We start from the raw sequence: 6,897 nt of genomic DNA on the forward strand, positions 1-6,897 counted from the left end.
AGATGGTTTTGGTACTGTGTTATTTACAGTGTCCATCCTGTTTGTTGTCGTTGTCGTTGTTATCATCCACAACATAGAGAGCGCAAATGCAATGTAAATAAACTTAACTTATATGTTTTAAGGTATAAACGCTTGTGAAATTTCCAAGCATTTATGATACAATATACATGGATTTTTCATTTCTTAGAAGAAAAAGATTTTGTGACCTTGGTCTTTGGGTCTACATCTTTTGTTTATTATGCTCTATTTCTGTAAACCATATTTCAAGTAGGCTGAAGAGTTTTGAGGTCAAACACTTAAAGGTAATAATCATCTGAAGGAAATCTAGTATGAATAGAAAAACAATAAAAAGGAATTACATTAAATGGAAAAATCTCTTGTGCAATGGCCATTGTAATGTTAAGATGCAATCAATTTTTGTCACTAAAGTCTTCATTTTTGTTTCTTTTTTTGCTGTAGTAAAATATTTTTATTGAAGAAAAATAGATCTAAGCACTTAATTTCCAAAATAATTTAGCATTCACCTAGGCAGCGATATAAAAATCAATTTATTTTGTTCCCAGCTATGCAGTCACTTATAAAATAGAGGGGATCAAAAAAGTGGCCATGTAAAGCAATCATAATAATTAATGAAGGAAACTATTTCGTGGCCTTTAAATATCTGTCAAAACATTAATACTTTGTAAATTGTTTGTGCTTTCAATGCTGTGAAATAGTCACAGTAAATACCCTTTAATGTGAAAGTTTGTTCCCACCTCTAGAGACCCAGTTATGTTTTTCCTCACAGTGTTGAAAGGGAAACGTGGAAACCTACTTGTCACATCAACTCAGGCTTATAGCTGACGGCCAAGAAATGACTCCTCAAAATTTACATCAAATAATTATTCTTCAAGCACATAAAACACTACCATACTACTACATATAGAGTTGGTTTCCACATCTTAGACAATCTTAAGAGGGACAGAATTTTAGAAATAGAGGTTCTTTAAAGAACCCATTAGTTTGAGACTACAAATTATCCAGCATGCTTATTTCTCCTCCTTCAATTTCTGTTTGCTCATAGAGCCACTTGCCACTTGCGGTCACAGCAGCATTCAGCCCCACATTTGGTAGAGCAACAAGAGGGACAAGCGTAGAAACATCCTAAGCAGTCTTCATCGAGGCAGTCACAGAGGTCCATCCCACTGAAAATCAGGAGACCTTGGCTGTCATAGACCTTACTCTTTGCTGGTATCACTTGTCTGTCTGATCCAGCAGTTGAACTTTTTGTAAGCCTCCTCTTTTCTCTTTTCCCAGTTTCTGGAGCAAATTCAGTTTGCTTTTCTGGGTTTGTAAACTGTAGTGACCTCAAAGCTTTAGCAGTTCTTCCATCCAGTTCAGGTTTCCATCTCTGGCGGTCCTCAGAATCAACATCCACACTTCCATTGATTATCTGGGTACATTTTGGACAAAGCTTCCAACCAGGTACGAGCTGTCTTCCAAATTTTGCACTCAGAAAAGTTGAATCATCTAAGTCAATGACACGCAAATTCTTTTTGGCTAGCTTTTGTGGATGTTAAATGGGTCACAACATGACTTCTGCAAATCCTCAAATCTGTCAATGTAAATTTTTACATGATGAAAGCAAATTGTGTTGTTCCCAGAAAGTGTCATTCCAGTTCTAAGTTGAAGTAAAAGCTTATCATTTGAGGACAATTTTTGCAAAGTCTTGAAACCTGTATGACGAGTATAGTAGGTTTTATGGCACTCATTTGTGGTATGAAGCTGGACTCCAACTGAACATGGATCCATGATCCTTGATTTTAACAGACTTTCCCTGTTTTGTCTCATGACCTCTCTTAAAGACCATGTGCTGATCACTCTCCATTTCCAGCCGCCTTGGCCGCAGCCGTCCCAAAGCATCCGTCCTGGCAGGACTCTTGACGACCAGCAGCTGCACCCATTTTTGTTTCTTTTTTTAAAAGAGAACTTTATTACAGTAAATGATATCTGGATAATACTTTGCCACTTTCGCTGGAGTGTTTAATTCTATTAGTAATGAAAGTGGTTACTAAGAGATAATGTGTGTTGTTTGAGAATTCTACTACTGAACCACCAATGCGCAGAATATGTGTTTTACTTGAAACTCTCAGTTAATTAGGATGTGAATGGAGACAGGTGCCAGCATGCAAATACCCAGCCGCAGATCAGAAAGCAAATGACCAACATGAGAACAGGCAAAATTGAGGGTTGGGAGTCAGAACTGTCAGCAAAGCTATTTTTGTATTTTTCTAATTTATTTCTAAATGGGCAGAGATTATCTTCTTTGGTCAGCCTTGGTGTTGGGAATTGTGCCATATACTTTTTTCATTTAAAATATTCATTTCCAGAAGCTACACACCTTTAACAACATTGAAAGGACCTACTTTCTACAGTTTCAGCTAGCAGTGAAATTTCAGAATGTTTCATTTGGTCAAGCTAAATGTTGGCTGTCATCTTTTTTCTTTCTTCTACTTTTTTTTTTTTTACACAAGGAGTTTTGAGATTTATTTTAACCTAATTATTCTTGACAGGAAAACTGTACCAAACAGGATGAAATGAAAATCTTTTCAGTTTATTGTTGTGATTATCTACTTAGCATAATATACTTGCCTGTCAAACTAAAGAGATGCCCGCGATGAGGATTCAGCTGGTGGTTTAGGTATGAAGAGTATGCCTATGGAGTTCATTTAAAAAAATCAAAACATGTTTGCATATTAGTGACTGGAACAGAAATTTAGTACCTGGAGAACTAGTCCACAACTTCAGGTTATCTGGTGGTGAATGAATAACTAAACCTCTTGCCATCTGACCCTTTCGAATTGTGTGGGACTGAAAGACAATAATGAGTTAAGGTTGTGTCCATGGAAAGCCATTTTCTCAGGGATCACCACTGAAGACAACTGTGTGTTAGGATTGAGGAGCAAGGCAAGATAAAACAATTCTTGAAGAATTTGGTGAGGCATAGTAAGGAAAGCAATGATAATTATAATTAGGCAGTATTTTGGTTAGGTTCTAATAGTAAGACTGAAGTGGTCTGCAGTGTAAAAGCTGTAAAAAAGAAAGTCAAGGAGCAAAAACTTGGCTCAGAAAAGGAAGCCTTGGAGTTATCTCTATCTTACTGATTTCATTTGAAGACTCAGTTGTCTTTTATTTTGGTTCAGACATATTACAGAGATGGACAATCAGGAAATTCACTATTAATTTTTTCCATGAAATGATAATCATATCTATATTGCATTTTCAATTTATATTAGGTAAGGACAAGGAGAGCTAGGACTTGTGATTATATATAGATTCAGGACCAGGAAATCATATGTCTAAAGCTCTCTTGGTGTTTGCTGTGAGAACCAGAGTTCATTTTATGGGTCCACCCTTGAAAGTATAACCTTATTCTAATTGGCTTCAGTATTATTCATAACTCAAAGATAATTAAAGTGTGTTCAAGACTTTAGAGAGGGCACCAGAAGTCAAACTCATACTTAGGGCTTTCTGATATACTGCATTTCTGGTGTCTGACCTCAGAAAATGTCAGTATAATTTCATTTTGGCTTTGGAGTCCAATAACCTTGTCTAATTCCCTTCAAAAGCTGGTAAGTTTTGGTTTTTGGTTTTATCTCCATATAGATTCATGCAGCTCTCCCTCATTTGGGATAGGATTGAAGACAAACTGCCTAATTTCATATCTCAAGGAGTTTCTAAACACTATATAGAACACTTATTTTACTCAAAACCAAACATGCTAGGTACCTAGTACACTTTTGCAAAAGAAAATATTTCAGCCATTTATATGACATATATTTAGTGTTTGCTTGGTTGTATTTCAAGACTGTGCTATTCTTTTACTAGTATCTGTGGCTTTTGTTTATATGTTTGTGGTGCTGGGGATCAAACCCAGGGCCTTAGGCATGCTAGGCAAATGCTCTACTATTGAGCCATGCATGTCCAGCTCTCAGTGATACCTGGTTTTCAAGCCATATTTTACCTAACAAGAAACCAAGCTGCTGTTGTAAGTTTCATGAATCTACTTCCTGTTAATTTAACTCACTCATTTCACATTGCTGATAATAAAGACCAATAATTAGTATATCTAGGATAGTCCTAGCAGAGGATCACAATAGCTCAATGACTATGTATGTATGATCATATAAGATGATGCTAAGCAAAGTGAACTCTGAGATGTGAAAACTGTTTTTTAATTGTTGTTATTTTTAATGTACTAAGTGAAATTTCTTTTTTCTTGAGTTTGTTTTTCCTATGTTGTCACTGTATTTGATTTTGGTATCCTGGGTATTGTTTATGTTTATCTGAATTGGAGAATGGAAGGGGAACATCAAAACAGTGAAACAAAGGACAAAGAGAAAACCAATGCAACAGTGATCCTTACAAGACAATATGTTGCAAATTAACTGTACAACTTGGGCATGGGGACTGGTGGGAGAAAAATGAAGGAGAAGGTAACAAGTTGGACAAGAAATGTACTCACTTACTCACAAGAAATGTTACCCCTCTGTACATCACCTAGACAATAAAATTAAATAAAAAAAGACTCAGTGGTACTATTAAGGTAAGTATAGTTCTAGGTAAACACTATAAAAACGTGTCCACTAGCTTATATGTCATTGCCTGTGTCAGAGAGGTTAGGTTACAGGCAGGAGAGTCACAGACTGAGAACATGAACTATACTGTAAGTCCAGCTAAATGGAGTAGATGAGGGTTTGTATCCACGGATAAATGAACCTCTTTGCTCATCTTAGTATATATTGTGCAAAGGGGTTACACAGTGGTATTACACAATCCCCTCTATTTTCTCTTTACCCTCCCCCTTATTTTAAAAACATGGACACACATATTTATGTTTTGTTCACTTCCCTCATTCTCTCTATCTCTGTCCTCCCTAGCCTTCTGATAGGTAGATAGAGAGACAGAGAGTGAGATCTGCATATATATTGTATTTAGGTCTACATTCTGAATATGAGAGAAAATATGTAACCCATGAGAAAAAATGTATTAGAGAAAGTATTTTGCTGTCCAGTAGAAACAATTAAGAAACCCAAGGCATTCTCTGTGTTGTATCTTGATATTCAGTACAGAGCAGTAAGCATTCTTGGGAATGACAGAAATACAATAAAAATGGAGTCAACAAGAATCAGGCCCTTTGGGAGCAATCATTTACATTAAGAAACAAGGTAAAGTACACTCACCAACTAAGGTGCTGGCTGGGGCAAAAAAATACGGAATAGGTAACAGACTAAGGAAAATAAATACTATAAATATATCATAGGTAAAAAGACTAAGAAATATAAAGACGACAAATATCAACTATGTTCTCCTGGCTACTGAGGAAAACAGGGACAGTAGTGACTATAGTATTCAGTTGGTTTGATTTCTACATTTTAATGGACTATTCCTATTTTTCTCTTCATCTTTATAATTTATACATTTTTTCTAGTATAATTATCATGTAAAAGGAGGCATAATGTAGTTTTTAGGTAACAGTGCATGTATGCCTGTAACTAAATTTGAAGTGGGATTAGTAAAATGTAGTGAGTTATTTGAATTACTGTTTGTCCTTTGGGGATGAATGAGTGTACCATACTGTTTATGAAAGATGATACTTTTTTCATGTGGAGAGCTACTGTTTGGGGATATTTGCTTGGAAGTTTAAATATGTAGTGACAGATATGAAAATGAGCCTCAGATTGTGATGTAGGTCAGTGGCAAAGTACCTGCCTAACAAGTGCAATGTCCTGGGTTAGATCTCCAGTATCAAAAAAGAAAACAGAAAAATACTGTTAAAAAAAACTAAATAAGAAAATAAGCCTCCAAATATGCAATATGCCAAATGGTGTCTATATTTTAGTAACATCATGCTTTCACTTTTACATTCTTTCTTGGTATATAAGACCTAGAACCCTATAAAGAATATTTCTCCAAACTTTCTAACAGTTGGCTTCCTATCAGGTTTAATAAATGGAAATGTTTAAGCGAGAATAGAAGCAGAAGACTGGGAGTCCTTCCCTCCCTTCCTCCCTCCCTCTTAACTTCCCTGCCTCCCTTCTTCCCTCTCTGACTTCCTTCCTTCTTTCCTTCTGACTATGTTTTCTACTGATAGAAAGGAGATGTTAGCGGGCTGGGAATATGGCCTAGTGGCTAGAGTGCCTGCCCATACACACATGAAGCCCTGGGTTCGATTCCCCAGCACCACATATATAGAAAATGGCCAGAAGTGGCGCTGTGGCTCAAGAGGCAGAGTACTAGCCTTGAGCAAAAAGCAAGCCAGGGACAGTGCTCAGGCCCCGAGTCCAAGGCCCAGGACTGGCACAAAAAAAAAAAAAAAAAAAAAGAAAGGAGATGTTAGGAATGACTACCGTAGGTCATGTGCGCTGCTTTTAGGCATAGCAGCTGTATCTGCTGGGGCTGACAACCATGTCAGTGGGAAAGCGACCATGTGCTCAGGTATGAAGCACCCTTTGCTTCCTCAGTCTTGTGGAAAGTAGCAACCACTTTTGGTTATAAATATTGGGATTAATTTACTTTTCCCTTTCATATCTTCAGACCTTCTCTTTCCTTTTAACTAAATCCCAGCATTGAGTTAATTTTTAAAAGCATGCAGAGATTTCTTTATTATGTACAGAATAGAACAGCCTGACACCAGAGCATGCTTTGAGCTTCCCACTGAACTCTTATTCTGCTTCTTGGCTTGCTTAGGACTGTTACAGAGCAAAGTGTAGTTGATAGAGTGGAAGAGGTGTGGCACAGACTTAGACACAAAGGCTTCAATTTTTTTGTTCTTTCTACTAGATTCTGGACCTCTATCTCTATTGTCGTATTATTTCAAAGCTTGCTAAATAGAACTGAGCACCATATACTTTGAGA

At 36.8% G+C, this 6,897-nt stretch overlaps 1 pseudogene; it reads right to left on the reverse strand.

The window, feature by feature from the left end:
* Positions 1 to 1,008: 1,008 nt before the first annotated feature.
* Positions 1,009 to 1,913, reverse strand: LOC125338909 (annotated as a pseudogene).
* Positions 1,914 to 6,897: the final 4,984 nt, after the last annotated feature.

This window comes from Perognathus longimembris, chromosome 20 (genome assembly GCF_023159225.1).
Source record: "Perognathus longimembris pacificus isolate PPM17 chromosome 20, ASM2315922v1, whole genome shotgun sequence".
Taxonomy (NCBI): Eukaryota; Metazoa; Chordata; class Mammalia; order Rodentia; family Heteromyidae; genus Perognathus; species Perognathus longimembris.